The sequence below is a fragment of the Aethalodelphis obliquidens genome, unplaced genomic scaffold, assembly GCF_003676395.1.
Source record: "Aethalodelphis obliquidens isolate GAN/ISIS:26980383/991018 unplaced genomic scaffold, ASM367639v1 scaffold6, whole genome shotgun sequence".
NCBI lineage: Eukaryota > Metazoa > Chordata > Mammalia > Artiodactyla > Delphinidae > Aethalodelphis > Aethalodelphis obliquidens.
The window spans coordinates 43658453-43675721 of record NW_020837950.1 but is presented as its reverse complement, the minus strand read 5'-3'; positions in this window follow the sequence as shown (position 1 = coordinate 43675721).

Below are 17269 nucleotides of genomic sequence, written 5' to 3'. Positions count from 1 at the left end.
GAAGACAATTCCTGAGAAGGCATCCCTTAATGATATCTTAAGATGGTCTATACTTTGACACTTGTTTTATTCTTGATTTTGGTAAGACTCAGTTGTAAGGTGGATTCTTTTCCCAGTCAGAAATGTTTATTTGTTTGTTGTTGTTTCTCCTCGTGTGTTTTCATATATAAGAAAATATACTTTACTGTTAAAGTTTCTCACATATCTCTGGTGTCTAGAGAACATCTATTGTTTTTGACTGTTCAGTTCTATTCTTCTTTTCGGAAATGTTTGCTTTCTCATCCAATATGATTCTGTTGGGACTGCCAATTATATCACACTCCTTGTGATCACACACATAGTATCACACTCCTGGTCACAGGACTGAGTGTGTGATCTAGACCATATTTTTCTACTCTCCTGCTAATGTTGATTGATTCAAAAGTAGGCATGTGACCCAAGGTGGGCCAATCAATGCATTTCTCCAGGAGTCCTCATATTGGAGCTAGGAGAAGGTTCTTGCTTTTTTGGATAATAATGCTTGAAGGGTACTGTATTCATGAGATTATAATTCAGGTGATGTTACAAAGACCTCAAGTTAGCATTAGCTTAAACAAGATAGAAGTTGACTAATTTATTATGTAAAAGTTTGATCTGTATGGTAGCGCTCCTCCACCAAGTCATTAGGGGCCCACACTCATTCTGTGTAGTTATCCTGCAATTTTAAACATACAGCTTCTGTCTCATGGTGAGAGAGGACTACTCCAGCTTCCACCTTATGTCTGCATTACAGCCAGTGGGAAGAGAGCAACCAAGGGTGCTGTACACCTCACCCCTTCAAAGGCATACGTAGAAGATGTATAAGTTACTGCTGCTCAAATCATATTGGCTATAACTTAACATGGCCACACCTATCTTTAAGGAAAGCTGGAGATAGTAGCTATTACATGAATAACCACATGACTAGTTAAGAATTCTATTGTCATAGAAGAAGTGGAGAATGGAAATTTAAGGAAGATTTTTGTCAAATATAGGCATCAGGATTTCCTGGAAGCTATCTTTTCTACAGTATGAAATCTTCCTGTAGTTGAGAAAAGTTGGAGTATTTAAGTACATTTAAATGTTTGAATATAGTTGTGCTACTTCCTGACTTTCTATTTAAATAGACAAATTATTTGTGTGTATGTGTATATATTTTGCTAAATAAATTTAAGTCAAGCTCTTATGGCTTGTGGTCCAAATAGTCTTGACTAATACTATGTTGCAAAGGGTGAGGGGAAACTAATTCTTAGTCACCAAGAATGAATAAAAAGAAGAGAGTTTTCACTGCTTCTTTTATGACATAGGGTATGCATAAAAGTGGAGTCTCCTGAAAACCATGATCATTACATATTGAAAAGAACTGTGGAATATTTGGCTCAAGAAAGATTTAAAGTGAGCAAAGCATTTAAACTCTCAGAGATGGTTGGGGTTTGATGAAGGCTGAAGATAAGGATGAAGAGTACAGGAATTAATAAGAATAAAATAACCAAAAAAAGTAGCCATTTCTTAAATACTGACTGTGTGCCTAAAGAATTAAGTATTTAAATAATTTCCTTTAGTTTTAACTTCAACTTTATAGTAATCAGTATTACCTCCATTTTATAAATAATCGGAAAGTTTAAATAACTCCCCCAAGATGATAATTTGTGGCTAAATCAGGATTGCATCTTAATCTGACTCCCGAGGCAGCCTTAGTCTTTTCTTATCATCATGACCACCATTGGTTTCATCATGGTCAACATGATTCACTGTCCTTTTTCACAAGCACCCATATCTCACAACCACCACCATCACCACCATCACCACCGCTACACCATTACATCAGAAGCACTCTCAGCACTAGTGCCCTGATCACCACCATCTAAGGTGCTCCACCATATCCAATAACAACCCCAGAATAATAATTCTTGAGAATATAAGATTTAAGTGTTCGTTTTATTCCATGCAAAGAATAACCTTGGACATAGAATAGCCAATACAATTAATAAAATAAACAAAAACCCACTCCATATTTTATGTAAGTTATTCATTAGTTTTTCTTCTTGTATCTCAGGATACATTACACATTACACATACACATACCAACTTATTCCCTAGTATTTGGGTTTTATAGGGACAAAGACCTTGATTTGTTAACTGTTTTATTTTAAAAATATAAACTTAATGTACTTTCCCAGTCATTCATTCATTACAGAAATAGTCTCTTTAGTGTCAGGCTCTAAATTTGACTTCGGAATGCAATGGTAATGAAGGCAATGAGACAACATACAACTGAACAAGGAGTTGATATGAGTTAAGTGTAAGGAGAGGGGAAGTACAGAAAGAAAAGGGAAGACAAGGTAGAGACACCTCATAGTTTAGGGGTGGGATGGAAAGATATCTTGAAGGAAGTGATGTTTAAACTGAGACCTAAGGGATGAGTAGGGTACGGCAAGAAAACGAGCGGAGCAGAGTGTTCCAGAGCAGACTGCATAGACAAAGGCCCAGACACAAAGATGACATCTTTTTCAAGAAATTAATATTCATTGTGGTGAGTCTGGACATGAGACAGGAGGGCTGCAACTGTAGGGGGAAGTAAGTGTCGAGTCACATAAATTATGCTAAATAAGGTGGACTTTATCCTAAGGACAACGGGAACAAGTTAAAATATTTCAAGGCAATCAGAGTTGTGCTTTAGCACTTCGCTTTAGACTGCTGCTTGCAGTGTGGAGAAGAAATTGTGGAGGTCAAAACTGGAGTCAGGGATTAGGACCATTATTAACTTGCAGTAGTCCGAGTGAAGTGATCATCCTCAAAAATTATCTTACTTGAGATGGGAATAGTTGTCTTTCATCTTTGTAAAGGCAGTGAGAGGGAAAATGATGCACAAGTTCAAGAAATAGTTATGAAGTAGAATCACCATGACTTCTGGTTGATTAAAGCAGAGACATGAAAGAGAAGGAGGATTTAAAGATTATACCACTGTTTCTGTGTGGGCAACAAGTATCTGGTAATGTAATGCATTTAAATATGGAGGAAGGAAAGTTTTCAAGAAAAGGGAATGAATTAAGGTTTTTGGTTAAAAAATAAACTTTTTATTTGGAAATAGTTTCATGCTTAATGAAAAGTTGCAAAAATGATACAAAGAACCTCTTAGACACTTCTCTCTCTCTTTCTCCCTCTTTCTCTCCCTCCTCTCTCTCTCTCTCTCCATATATATATTTATATATATATATATACATACATACATACAGAGATAGATAGATAGATGTATTGATAGGTAGAGAGGTGATAGTTATAGGTATAGATAGATGTAGCTATCCCTGAACTATTTAAGAATAAGTTGCTCACAACATAAAATTTTATCTCTAAATATTTTCAGTGTATATATTTTAAAGAACAAGGACATTCCTTTACATAACCACACTGCAATACTCCATTTTAGGAACTTTACATTGATACAACATTTTAATGTACATCCATATTCCAGTTTTGTCAATTGATCCAATTATGTCCTTTATAACATACTTTTCCCTCCAGAACTGCATTCATTCCGCGATTATGTATTGCACTTCATTATATGCCTCTTTAGTCTCCTTTCATCTGAAATAGTTCCTCAGTAGTTTTACTGTCTTCCATTATAATAGAACAGAATAACTTATGTAACGGACATGGTCAAAATTAGAATTCACTAATTCACTAATGTCACTAATTCTTTCTTTCTGCTGATTATTCTGTATTTCCCACTGAATGTTATCTTTTAAAGTATACCTGGAAGAAGCCTGCTGTAGTATTTGTGTTGACCCAAACCGAGCCAAAATTTACCTCATAACAAAAATTCCCATGTACAAATGTCCAGCATTCAAACAAAATGTCAGTGGCAGCAGAACTCACATCTCAGAGCTGAAAGCGAATACTCCCTAGTCTGTCTGCTGGAATGTTACCTTTTACTACTCCTTGTGGAATGGCAGAACTCAGGTGCTCTAGGAGTCTGCATTTAACAGTGTCCAAGAAGCACTAGGAATGAGAGGCTGCGTGTTAAATGGAAATTTCTGCTGAAGTAGTGCCACCCACACACAAAATTAACCTTGCTGATTATAAATTTTGTACATGTATGTATTTTCTCACGGGGAGAGGAAATGATGTGAACGTATTACGCTATGTGGGATTGAGAAACATGAAGTTAGGAGAGAGTAAGCTCAGGGTACACACACAATAAAGCACTCCTATAGAAAATGAACTGGCTGTCAGGATAAACAAAAGAATGACCAGAACATGTGTTTTTAGTCATGTGACTGAAAAACCACAAAGTTTTAGAGAGACTGAGTCTATTCCTTAGAGGATTTCATAGAATTCTTGAGCTGGTTGTCCATCATAGCTGAGCTTATGGATTGGTGTGGCAGAGATAATGTTAGATCGAATCACCATTCCAGTTAAAACCTCCCAGAGGGTGATGGCTTGGGTCAGTGACAGTTGTCTTTAATGCTCCCTATAACTCTATTTTTCAGAATGCTTTATATTTGTAAACAGAGTTTATACTTGTTGACTATTCACTATGTGCTTGAAACAGTTCCAAGTGCTTAGCATCTATTAAGTTATTTAATCTTCAAAACAAACTTCTAAATTATGTATTACTATAATTTCCATTTTTTAGATGAAAAGACTAAGCTATAGAAATGTTGAGTAGCTTGCCAAAAAAAAAAAAAATTGTGCCACTGGACAACTAAACACTATCATGATTCACTTAGCTTCTTTCCAAAGAAGTGAACATAAAGGAATAAACTATATTCTAAAACTTCTGTAAATGAATTGATTAATTCATGCTTGGCCATGTCACTTTTTAGCTCAATAAACTCTCCCACAAATAGTGCTAATATGCTCTACATCTATTTCAAAAAAACTAACTGAAAATCGTATACTGCAGTGTAAATTCATATCGGATGGTTAGTGTATTTCTATTTTTGCATATTGCTGAGCACATAGAAACTGTAAATTCTCAGAGAGTGGTACTATTTATACATGATGTAAATTCGTGAGAAAGCTAATGATAATTATCTCCATATTAATAAAACTGATCTCATTTTCTCTGTAGTTTAAGAATGTCACTTAACATACCTTAAAGATATGTCACATTATTTCATATGTTATAAATTTTATTGTAAAATTTTAATTAATTGAGTAAAAAACTATAATAATATAAAATTTGTTGCAAATATTATTTTAAAAATCTCTTTTGGAGAGCCCCTTAATTCTATATGCAGAATATAATATTTAAATTGTTCTTCAGTATCTATATAGTTTATAAAATAATCTGTTTTTCATGGAATTATTCTTAATTTCATTAATAGAACTGATAATAACATGCATTACTTTGTGGGCTCTTTCACAGTGATTCTTGGAGACCAATTGTTGCTACGCATAATACAGAGAATCACTAAAACATCTGTTGCTACTTTTTAAAAAGTTGGTCATATACATAAATTGCCTGTCAGCTGTAGCCTGGGCTCCATCTATTGCACAATGTATGCTACTGGGAAATTGATTTTTTTCCAGGAATTAATTTTTAAGGCTTTCAAACATAAGTGACCCCTTTGTATACATTGTATGTAATTTTGAACATAACGTATCCACTTATACTTTTGCATTCTTTAGGAACTGTACATTATGAGCAATAAAACTTCATTATCAGACAGGATGGTTTCATCTGTTGTAATCAAAATTTGCTCAACTTAGCTAATTTTATACATCTTTCTCAATGCTGATGATTATTCTTCAGAAAGAATCATGGCTTGCAGAACAGAAATTATTTCATTTTTTTCATTATCCTACTTATAGGATAGTATCACATAATGATACTAATTTTACTTTAGTGTTGTAGGGCCCATCACATTTTTAATCATTTGTGTTCCTCTGTAGGAAACAAATTATTAGAAGAGTTTTAAAATAAATCCAATGTTGATATTCTGATTTTCAGTGTTTTCCTCTGAATCTCAGTAATATTGTTCACATTTGCCAATTTATCTTTTATATCTTTCCTGTCAGCAGTTTTAACCTTCCTTTCCTCTTTTCTTCTTCCCTCCATCCCTGCTTCCTACCTTTCTTGTTTTTAAAACTCTGTGTATAGATGATCCTTATTTTATTTAACACATTCCCCAATAATGGAATTTAAATATACCCTAGTTTTGGCTTCAAGAAGTTAACATTGTCTTACACATGTCTTTGCAAACTTTCTTCAAAAGTATCTATTAAAAAATACCTGTAAATAGAATTTTTGGAACAAGGGACATGAATATTTCCATGTGCTGGGTGGAGAATTGGAATAGGGCTCTCTGTTAGTGACCATATTTCTAAATTCTCATATTTTCCTAAATCTCTCATTTGGGGCTAGAATTTTAAAATGTTGCTTTTGTTGTTTTAATTATACAAATGATACATGAATTTATATTTGATGAAAAATTATTTGGATAAAAAATTACATTCCCTTTTTAATCTCTGCCAAACTATTTTGTAAAGAAAGGGTGTGCATACATACACACAGATATAGACATTTTCCCTTTATATAAAAACAGTGCGGATTATACTAAACATATTGTACTATGAATATGTCAGATCAGTAAGTCAAATCTTTTATGTTTTCATTTTTAAATCAACTTTACTGAGGTATAATTTACATACAATAAAATGCATCCATTTAAAATGTAGTTTGCTGAATTTTAACAAATGTTTACACCCATATAACCACCACCATAATTAAGATATGAAACACTTCCATCAAACTACAAATTTCTCTTGTATTCTTTTGCAGTCAACCCCTTCCCCAATCCTGGCCCCAGGCAACCACTGATCTGATTTCTGTTGTTCTAGATTATTTTCGCAAGATTTAAAAATTCATATACCAGATGGCTTCATAGGTGAATTCTATCAAACATTTAGAGAAGAGCTAACACCTATCCTTCTCAAACTCTTCCAAAATATAGCAGAGGGAGGAACACTCCAAAACTCATTCTACAAGGCCACCGTCACCCTGATACCAAAAGCAGATAAAGATGTCACAAAGAAAGAAAACTACAGGCCAATATCACTGATGAACATAGATGCAAAAATCCTCAACAAAATACTAGCAAACAGAATCCAACAGCACATTAAAAGGATCATACACCATGATCAAGTGGGGTTTATCTCAGGAATGCAAGAATTCTTCAATATACACAAACTAATCAATGTGATAAACCATATTAACAAATGGAAGGATAAAAACCATATGATAATCTCAATAGGTGCAGAAAAAGCTTTTGACAAAATTCAACACCCATTTATGATAAAAACCCTCCAGAAAGTAGGCACAGAGGGAACTTACCTCCACATAATAAAGGCCATATATGACAAACCCAAGCCAACATCGTTCTCAATAGTGAAAAACTGAAACCATTTCCTCTAAGATCAGGATAAAGACAAGCTTGCCCACTCTCACCACTATTATTCAGCATAGTTTTGGAAGTTTTAGCCACAGATATCAGAGAAGAAAAAGAAATAAACGGAATCCAGATCAGAAAAGAAGTAAAACTGTCACTGTTTGCAGATGACATGATACTATACATAGAGAATCCTAACGGTGCTACCAGAAAACTACTAGAACTAATCAATAAATTTGGTAGAGTAGCAGGATGCAAAATTAATGCACAAAAATCTCTTGCATTCCTATACACTAATGATGAAAAATCTGAAAGAGAAATTAAGGAAACACTCCCATTTACCACTGCAACAACAACAACAAAAATACCTAGGAATAAACCTACCTAAGGAGACAAAAGATCTGTATGCAGAAAACTATAAGACACTGATGAAAGAAATTAAAGATGATCGAAACAGATGGAGAGATATACCATGTTCTTGGATTGGAAAAATCAACATTGTGAAAATGACTATACTACCCAAAGCAATCTACAGATTCAATGCAATCCCTATCAAACTACCAATGGCATTTTTCTCAGAACTAGAACAAAAAATTTCACAATTTGTATGGAAACACAAAAGACCCTGAATAGCCAAAGCAATCTTGAGAAGGAAAAATGGAGCTGGAGGAATCAGGCTCCCTCACTTCAGACTATACTACAAAGCTACAGTAATAGTAGCAGTACTATAGTACTGGCACAAAAACAGAAATATAGATCAATGGAACAGGGTAGAAAGCCCACAGATAAACCCATGCACATATGGTCACCTTATCTTTGAAAGAGGAAGCAAGAGTATGCAACGGAGAAAAGACAGTCTCTTCAATAAGTGTTGCTGGGAAAACTGGACAGCTACATGTAAATGAATGAAATTAGAACACTTCCTAACACCATACACAAAAATGAACTCAAAATGGATTAAAGGCCTAAATGTAAGGCCAGACATTATAAAACTCTTAAAGGAAAACATAGGCAAAACACTCTATGACATAAATCACAGCAAGATCCTTTTTGACCCACCTCCTAGAGTAATGGAAATAAAAACAAAAATAAACAAATGGGGCCTAATGAAATTTAAAAGCTTTTGCACAGCAAAGGAAACCATAAAAAAGATGAAAAGACAATCCTCAGAATGGGAGAAAATATTTGCAAACAAAGCAATGGACAAAGGATTAATCTCCAAAATATATAAGCAGCTCATGCAGCTCAATATCAAAAAAACAAACAACCCAATATAAAAATGGGCAGAAGACCTAAATAGACAGTTCTCCAAAGAAAATCTACAGATTGCCAACAAACACATGAAAGGGTGCTCAACATCACTGATCATTAGAGAAATGCAAATCGAAACTACAGTGAGGTTTCACCTCACACTAGTCAGTATGGCCATCATCAAAATTTCTACAAATGACAAATGCTGGAGAGGGTGTGGAGAAAAGGGAACCCTCTTGCACTGTTGGTGGGAATGTAAATTGGTACAGCCACTAGGGAGAATAGTATGGAGGTTCCTTAAAAAACCAAAAATAGAACTACCATATGAGCCAGCGATCCCACTACTGGGCATATACCCAGAGAAAATGATAATTCAGAAAGAGTCATGCACCACAATGTTCATTGCAGCTCTATTTACAATAGCTTCCAGGACATGGAAGCAACCTAAGTGTCCATTGACAGATGAATGGATAAAGACGATGTGGCACATATATACAATGGAATATTACTCAGGCATAAAAAGAAATGGAATTGAGTTATTTGTAGTGAGGTGGATGGACCTAGAGTCTGTCATACAGAGTGAAGTATGTCAGAAAGAGATAAACAAATATTGTATGCTAATACATATATATGGAATCTAAAAAAAATGATTCTGATGAACCTAGGAGCAGGACAGAAATAAAGACATAGACGTAGAGAATGGACTTGAGGACACGGGGAGGGGGAAGGGTAAGCTGGGACGGAGTGAGAGAGTAGCACTGACATATATACACTACCAAATGTAAAATAGATAGCTAGTGGGAAGCAGCTGCATTGCATGGGGAGATCAGCTTGGTGTTTTGCGACCACCTAGAGGGTGGGATAGGGAAAGTGGGAGGGAGATGCAAGAGGGAGGTGATATGGGGATATATGTATACATATAGATGGCTCACTTTGTTTTACAGCAGAAACTAACACACCATTGTAAAGCAATTATACTCCAATAAAGATGTTAAAAAATATATAAATTCTATGAAAAAAATTCATATAAATGGAATCATACAGTAAGTGGTCTCCTGTGTTTGGTATCTTTTTTGATACCAGGCATTCATCATATTTTGAGAGTCATTCATGTTGTTGCATGTGCCATTAGTTCTTTTGTTACTGAGTATATCTGTATATGAACATGTTTATGCATTTACCTCTATCGGACATTTCAGTTCTTTTATTTTTTGGCTATTATGAACAAAGCTGCTCTGTACATTTGTATCATGTATTTTGGAGGACATATGATATTTGTTTTGGGTAAATATGCTGGGTTATATGGGAGGTATATGTTTCATTGTATACAAAACTGACAAGCATTTGTCCAACACGATTTTACAATTTTATATTTCCTCCAGTATTTCATATTCTTTCTTTCAAAAGCAGAAGGTGTTAATTTTGATACAGATCAGTTTATCAGCATTTTTTCTAATGATCTATCAAATCAGGATTTTACAAAGGAATCTTTGTCTAATGTAAGGGGTGAAGATTTTCTCTTGTGGTTTCTTCTAGAAGCTCTATATTTTTAGCCTTAACTTTTAGACTTAAGATCATGTCAAGTTAATTTCAGTATATGTTGTCAGATAAGTATAGTTCTTCACTTTTTTCCATGGAAATAGCCAATATTTTAGTGCTTTTTTTTTATATGTACCACATTTTCTTTTTTTCACTTCTTTTTTTAATTGAGGTATAGTTGATTTACAACATTGTGTTAGTTTCAGGTGTACAACACAGTGATTCAAAATTTTTACAGATTATATTCCATTTATAGTTATTATAAAATATTGGCTGTATTTCCTGTGCTGTACAATATATTCTTGCAGCTTATTTATTTTATATGTACTAGTTTGTACCTTCTAATCCCCTACCCCTATCTTTCCCTTCCACTCTTGCCTCTTTCCACTGGTAACCACCAGTTTGTTCTTTATATCTGTGAGTCTGCTTCTTTTATGTTATATTTGCTAATTTGTTTTATTTTTTGGATTCCACATATGAATGATAACATACAGTATTTGTCTTTCTCTCTCTGACTTATTTCACTAAGCATAATACCCTCCGGGTCTATCCATGTTGTTACAAATGGCAACATTTCATTCTTTTGTATGGCTGAGGAGTATTCCATTGTATATATATACCATAGATTTTTTATCCATTCATCTGTTGATGGGCACTTAGGTTGCTTCCATATCTTGGCTGTTGAAAATAATGCTGCTATGAACTTTGGGGTGCATGTATCATTTCAAATTAATGTTTTTGTTTTCTCCAGATATATACCCAGAAGCAGAATTTCAGGATCATATGGTAATTCTATTTTTAGTTTTTTGAGGAACTGCCATACTGTTTCCACAGCAGCTGTACCAATTTACATTCCCATCAAAAGTGTACAAGAATTCCCTTTTCTCCACATCCTCGCCAGCATTTGTTATTTGTGTTCTTTTTGATGATAGCCATTCTTACAGGTGTGAGGTTGAAATCTCATTGTGGTTTATTTTTAATATTTATTTGGCTATGCTGGGTCTTAGCTGTGGCATGCAAAATCTAATTCCCTGACCAGGGATTGAACTTGGACCCCCTGCATTGGGAGTGTGGAGTCTTAGCCACTGGACGACCAGAGAAGTCTCTCTTGTTGTGGTTTTGATTTGCTTTTCTCTGATGATTAGTGATGTTGAGCATCTTTTCACATGCCTGTTGGCCATCTATATGTCTTCTTTGGAAAAATATCTATTCAGGTCTTCTGCCCATCTTTTAATCAGGTTGGTTTTTCTTTTTTTTTTTTTTATATTGAGTTGTATGAGTTGTTTATATATTTTGGATATTAATCCTTTATTGGTCGTATCATTTGCAAATATTGTCTCCCATTCAGTAGGTTGTCTTTTTGTTTTGTCAGTGGTTTCCTTTGCTATGCAAAAGCTTTTAAGTTTAATTAGGTCCCATCTTAAAATTTTTGCTTTTGTTTCCTTTGCCTTAGGAGACAGTTCCATAAAAATATTGCTAGTACTTATGTCAAAGATTATTTTGCCTATGTTTTCTTCTGGGAGTTTTATGGTTTCCAGTCTTACATTTAGGTCTTTAATTCATTTTGAGTTTATTTTTGTAAATGGTGTGAGAAAATGTTCTAATCTCATTCTTTTTCATGTAGCTGTCCAGTTTTCCCAGAACCTCTTATTAAGGGGACTGTCTTTTCTCCATCGTATATTCTTGTCTCCTTTGTTGTTGATTAATTGACCATAGGTTCATGGGTTTCTTTCTGGGCTCTCTATTCTGTTCCAACTATCTATGTGTGTGTTTTAGTGCCAGTACCATACTCTTTTGACTACTGTAGCTTTGTGGTATAGTGCCCAGCCTGGCTAATCCAAGTTTGAGTATCTCTCAGCCCTGTAGTTCCTGAGTCTGTACCCAGCTTCTCTGGAGTTTCACTCTCTTCATAAGCAGGTTTACATTCAGCCAAACACTCAAGGAGACCCATAGCCATATTTCTGAATCTCTTTTCCTAGATGGCTTCCTACTTTCCCATGCTCTGCCTCACAAATTCTAGCCACCTCAGCCTCCCCCACACTCTAATCTCTCCCTTTCACTCAGGATATTACCACGTTCTTCCTGCACCAAGATCCAGGAAAGTGCCTCCAGGCTCAAAGCCCAGGTGTTCCTACTGATCACGTCCTTTGTTTCCTTTCTCTCAAGGATCACAGTCCTGTCCTGTCTCCTGTCCAGTATATGAAAATACTTGTTTCTATTTGTTTCACTAGAAGGGCCAGTCTGGTACCAGTTACTCCATCTTTGCTAGAAGTAAAATGCTAGGAACATTTTATTTCGGTAAATTTTGCCAAATTTCCCTTCAAGGAGATTACACCAATTATCATTTCCACCAACTCTGTATGATAGGTGGTACTTATTTTTCTATCCATTATCAAAACTGAGTTTCATTCAGTGCTTTACTATTTGTCTGTTTGAGAAGTATTTTTATTTACAATTCTTTGAATATATGAGTTAGGTTCAGTCATTTTCATATATATTATCAGCCCTGTGTATTTCTTTTTCTTTGTTTGTGTATTTATGGACCTCAGTCGTTTTCCCATTTATATTTTTCCTTTTTAATTGATTTCTTAGTATTCTCTTTATATTCATTTATTTATTCAGTCATTCAACAAATATTTATTGTATACCAGCTACATTCCAGGCCTGTCCTAAGTGCTGGGAATATGGCAGCAAGTTAATTCTGCACTGGTGAAGTTTATATTCTAATGAGTAATGAGGAGAGAGAGAATTAATACAGTGTAAGCACATTTGATATATCATGTGGTGGTAAGTATGTATGGAGAAGAATAAAGCAGGGTATGGGAAATTCAGTACAATGGAAATATATTATTGAATTGGTGGATTTCTGTTTTACATAGGATCTTTAGAAAAAGATTCTTTGCTAGGTGATATTTAAGTGAATACTTAAATGAACAGAGTAAGCCATGTGGATGTCTGGAGAAAGAACATTCCAGTTAGATGAAACAGCCTGAGCGAAGGCCCAATGATGGTTGTTGCTTGGCATGCTGGAAAAATTAGAAAGAGGCCCCTGTGGCAGGAAGGGAAAGAGAATAGAGGAATGGGAGCAGTAGTGGTCAACTGGGGAAGATATCTAGATTAGGTAGAACTTGGCAGGAAATTACAAATTCATTGTTAATTCATTCATCTGTGTAAGATGGGAAGCCATTGGAGGATAATATGCAGATGGACATAACTGATTGTCATTTATAAGGGATCCTCCTGGTAGCTTTGTGGAGAAGATAATACAAGCGAGCAAAAGGGAAACAACAGCAGCCATTGTCTCAACACATTACTGAATATCTAGTATTAATTGTATTGAGTTGTAGTGTTACCTTGATTATATACTAAATTCTCAGATGCATTTGGTTCTTTCAGTTCTCCTTCAACTTGTCTGCCATTGTTAATGTTAAACTTCACCTTGATATCTGGTAGGTCTCTAATGAGGGTGATCGCTCTGCCCAGTTAACCAGAACAGTCCCAGTTTATACCTGTTGTAGATCAGTTAATATGTGTTAATTACTTTTAATATGTCTTTTCCCGTCAAGTGTTCTGGTTTGGGTGATAAGCTACATGGTCACTCTCTCTATAACCTCATTACTGTTCTTTCAATTTTCTGGGTGTTCTTTTATATTTATTTTTTTTAATTATGGTTTTATTTTCTATCATGTTTTGATAAAAATTCAAGTTGATATTTTGTTTGGGATAAAACTGAATTTTTAAATTAATTTTTGCATAATTAATATTTTTGTAATATTTGTCTTTTCCTAACCACAAAGAGTTCTCATTAGTGAAGTCTTCTATATTCTTTAGTATATTTTAAGTCTTTTTCTTTACATGGTTTTTACACAATTTTTAGTGGTTATATCTAGTCATTTAACAAAATGTTTTCTTATGGAAAATTTCAAACACGAAGAAGTAAAGAGTATAGGACAACAGCCTCATACAATCATCACCTAGCTTCAACTACCATAAACATTTCCCTAATTTTCTAGTTATTTTAACATTTTTTGCTGTTACTATTGAAATATTTTTTCTTGCTGTATATTTTAGAAAAATATTGTTCATATACTATTGTAAATTGTCACATTTCTAAATTCTGTTTTTGTTTCAAAAATGTTTTTTCTCATGGGATTGTCAAGTATAAAATCCTGTCAATTGCAGATGATAATTTTGATTTCCTTCTCACTTTATTTATGCCAGTTATTTTTTATTCTTATTGTATGTTAACTAATCTCTTAACTGGTGTAGATTTTAAAATAGCATTGTAATAAGTATCCTCATAACATCATTCCGTTTTAAAGAAATGTGCTGAGAGAAACTTTTATACTTTCCATTTCCAATTTCATATTTCTGTTTAGTAGTTTTTTTTATGAACTTAAATATTCTTAATACATGATCATTTGGATGCAGGTTTTATGCTCTTTATAAGCTGAGCAGTTTTTCACATTTTAGGAGCTCTTCAGAAACACCATTTTCAATGAATGCATAATATTCCATATCCATATTCCACAGAGCCCTATATCGCTCTGTGGCAGGCGCTACGCTCCCAGGCTGTGCTACACCCTTGTGGGAAGGACTTCACTCAATTGCAATGTGTGCAGCGGCCCATGAAGCCAAGTCACACCAAGCCACAAACCACTTGAGTAGACTGTACATGCCTGACCTTCTCTAGATCACATTCTATATCATCACTTACAGTTAAACTGCCCACTAGTCTCCTACTTTAGAGCTTTAAGCAGTCTTATTTGTTTTTCCTATTATAAACAATCCTGTGTTGAATGAATATCTGTGACCTGGGACCAGTAATGGATTATCTTTCTGTAAATGGTCTGTCCCCATATGAGTATCTTTAGTGCTTCCCTGGTGGTCTCCAGGCTAGACACAGTAGGCTCTGAAGAACCCTCTGTGATGAGCACATCCTCTCCCAAGCTGGAAAAAGACAACCCAGAGCCTGAGTTGCCCCAGAACTACAAAGGCTTGATCTTCCCAACTTTCTTCTAACTATAGAGCTGTGATTGGAAGTGTGACATTATGTTAATTATGTTGTGATATGACCTTCTATTCAGGGGAATAATGTAATCTATTCCCCCAAATGCCTATTTTCTCATTTCTGCAATATTCAATATTAGAGCTGGAGTTTCATAAAGAGGAATTTTTGCTTCATCTTTTATGTGGAAAGAACACTAAAATAATTTTTTACATTAATCTTTGTGCATAAGTCTGATTATTTTCCTAGGATGAATTCTCAGAACTCAAAGGGCTAGAGTCAAACATATATTCAATTTTATTATGACGTACATTGCAGTATTGGCTTCCAGAAATGCTGTATCTATTTACATTTTTTTATCAGCAATGTTTGAGGACTCCTATTTCTTCACTTCCCAGCTTGCATGGGTATTATCAACCTTTTAACTTTTGTGTCTGATGGGCAACATATGATATCTCATTACCACTTAAATGTCTGTCTCTTTGATTAGACATGTTTTCATATTTTCTAAACATTTTTTCTTCCAACATTGATCACTTATCCATATTCTCTTTGGGTTTTTGTATTTTCCTATTGATTTATAGGAATATGGTTTTGAATGAGGGATATCAACCATTTTATCTTTGTTTATATTATCCCTCTAGTTTGTCTTGTTTTAATGTTTGGAAATTATAATAATAAATAAGTTGATAAAACTTTTCCTGGGCAGCAAAACTTTCTGTAAATTTCTGTTTAAAATTTCTCACTTGTTCTTCAGTAAAGAGGCAGTAGAGCCTAGTGCCAGACATTTGCACCCAAATCCTGGAGCTGTTTCTTACTGGCTTCATGCCCTAAGGGAGTTTCTGTAACCCCAGAGGTCCCTGCTAGTGGATCCTACACTTGCTTCTCACCTCTTTCCTCCTCATACTTTGTGCTCTGGCATTCTGTTCTCTATGCTAAGTTTTCACTTGCCATGAGGCCTTTATGCATTATGCAAGACTTTTCCCTGACTTTCCGCCTTATGATTCCTCAGGTCTTCAAGTAAATGTACTTTCTGATCTGACAATAAAGGGTAGATGTTTGTGGCAGTTACTATAAGTCGCCTCACTCCAAAACCATTTCCAAACCCCTTCACATTTGCCCTCGTTTAGTATAGAACAGGGGTTATCAAAGTGTGATTCTGGGACCAACAGCAGTAGCTTTTTCTAAAGACTTGTTAGAAATGCGAATTCTTAGGCCCTTCCCCAAACCTCCCTAATCAGAACTCTGAGGGTGGGGGCCAGCTATCAGTATTTAATTAAGCACTTGAGGTGATTTTTTTTTAATTGAGATTCTGATGCACACTATGGTTTGATAACCTAAATACTGTGGAAAGTAGGATACTTATTCCCCCTTCCCCAGCCTTGATGCTAAAAGTGGCCATATAAAGGAGGTCTGGATAAAGAGAATTAGTAAACTCAGCTACTGAAGGTTCTGGGAAAATTTTTTCTGTCAAAAAGAAAAAAGACAGATGCAGCTAAGGTGGCCCTTTGCTCTTCTCCCTCTTGCTGTCTAGAATATGTATGAAATGCCTGGAGATGCAGCAACCACTTTGCAACCAAGAGGTTATACACATAAGAGTGAAAAGCCAACACACTGAGAATGGCAAGATGGGGGAGAAAGAATCTGGGGTACCTGACCACTTTTTTGCTATGTTGGGTCTTCATTGCTGCGCACGGGCTTTCTTTAGTTGCGGCAAGCGGGGGCTACTCTTCGTTGCGGGGCAGGGGCTTCTTATTGCGGTGGCTTCTCTTGTTGCGGAGCATGGGCTCTGGGTGCTCGGGCTTCAGTAGTTGTGGCTCACGGGCTCTAGAGCGCAGGCTTAGTAGTTGTGGTGCCCTCCCTACTCCCTTTATCCTCCTGGAAAATTTTCACCTGTTCTGACCTCCTGTCATAGTATCCCTTCCTCTGATTGTGGTCTTTGGCTTCTCTCTCCATTCATCATACTCCCTGCCCCGCCCCGCCATAAAATGTCTGTGTATTGTACATATATCTGCTATTTTACACATAGAACTATACTGTAATGATTTTTATATATCTC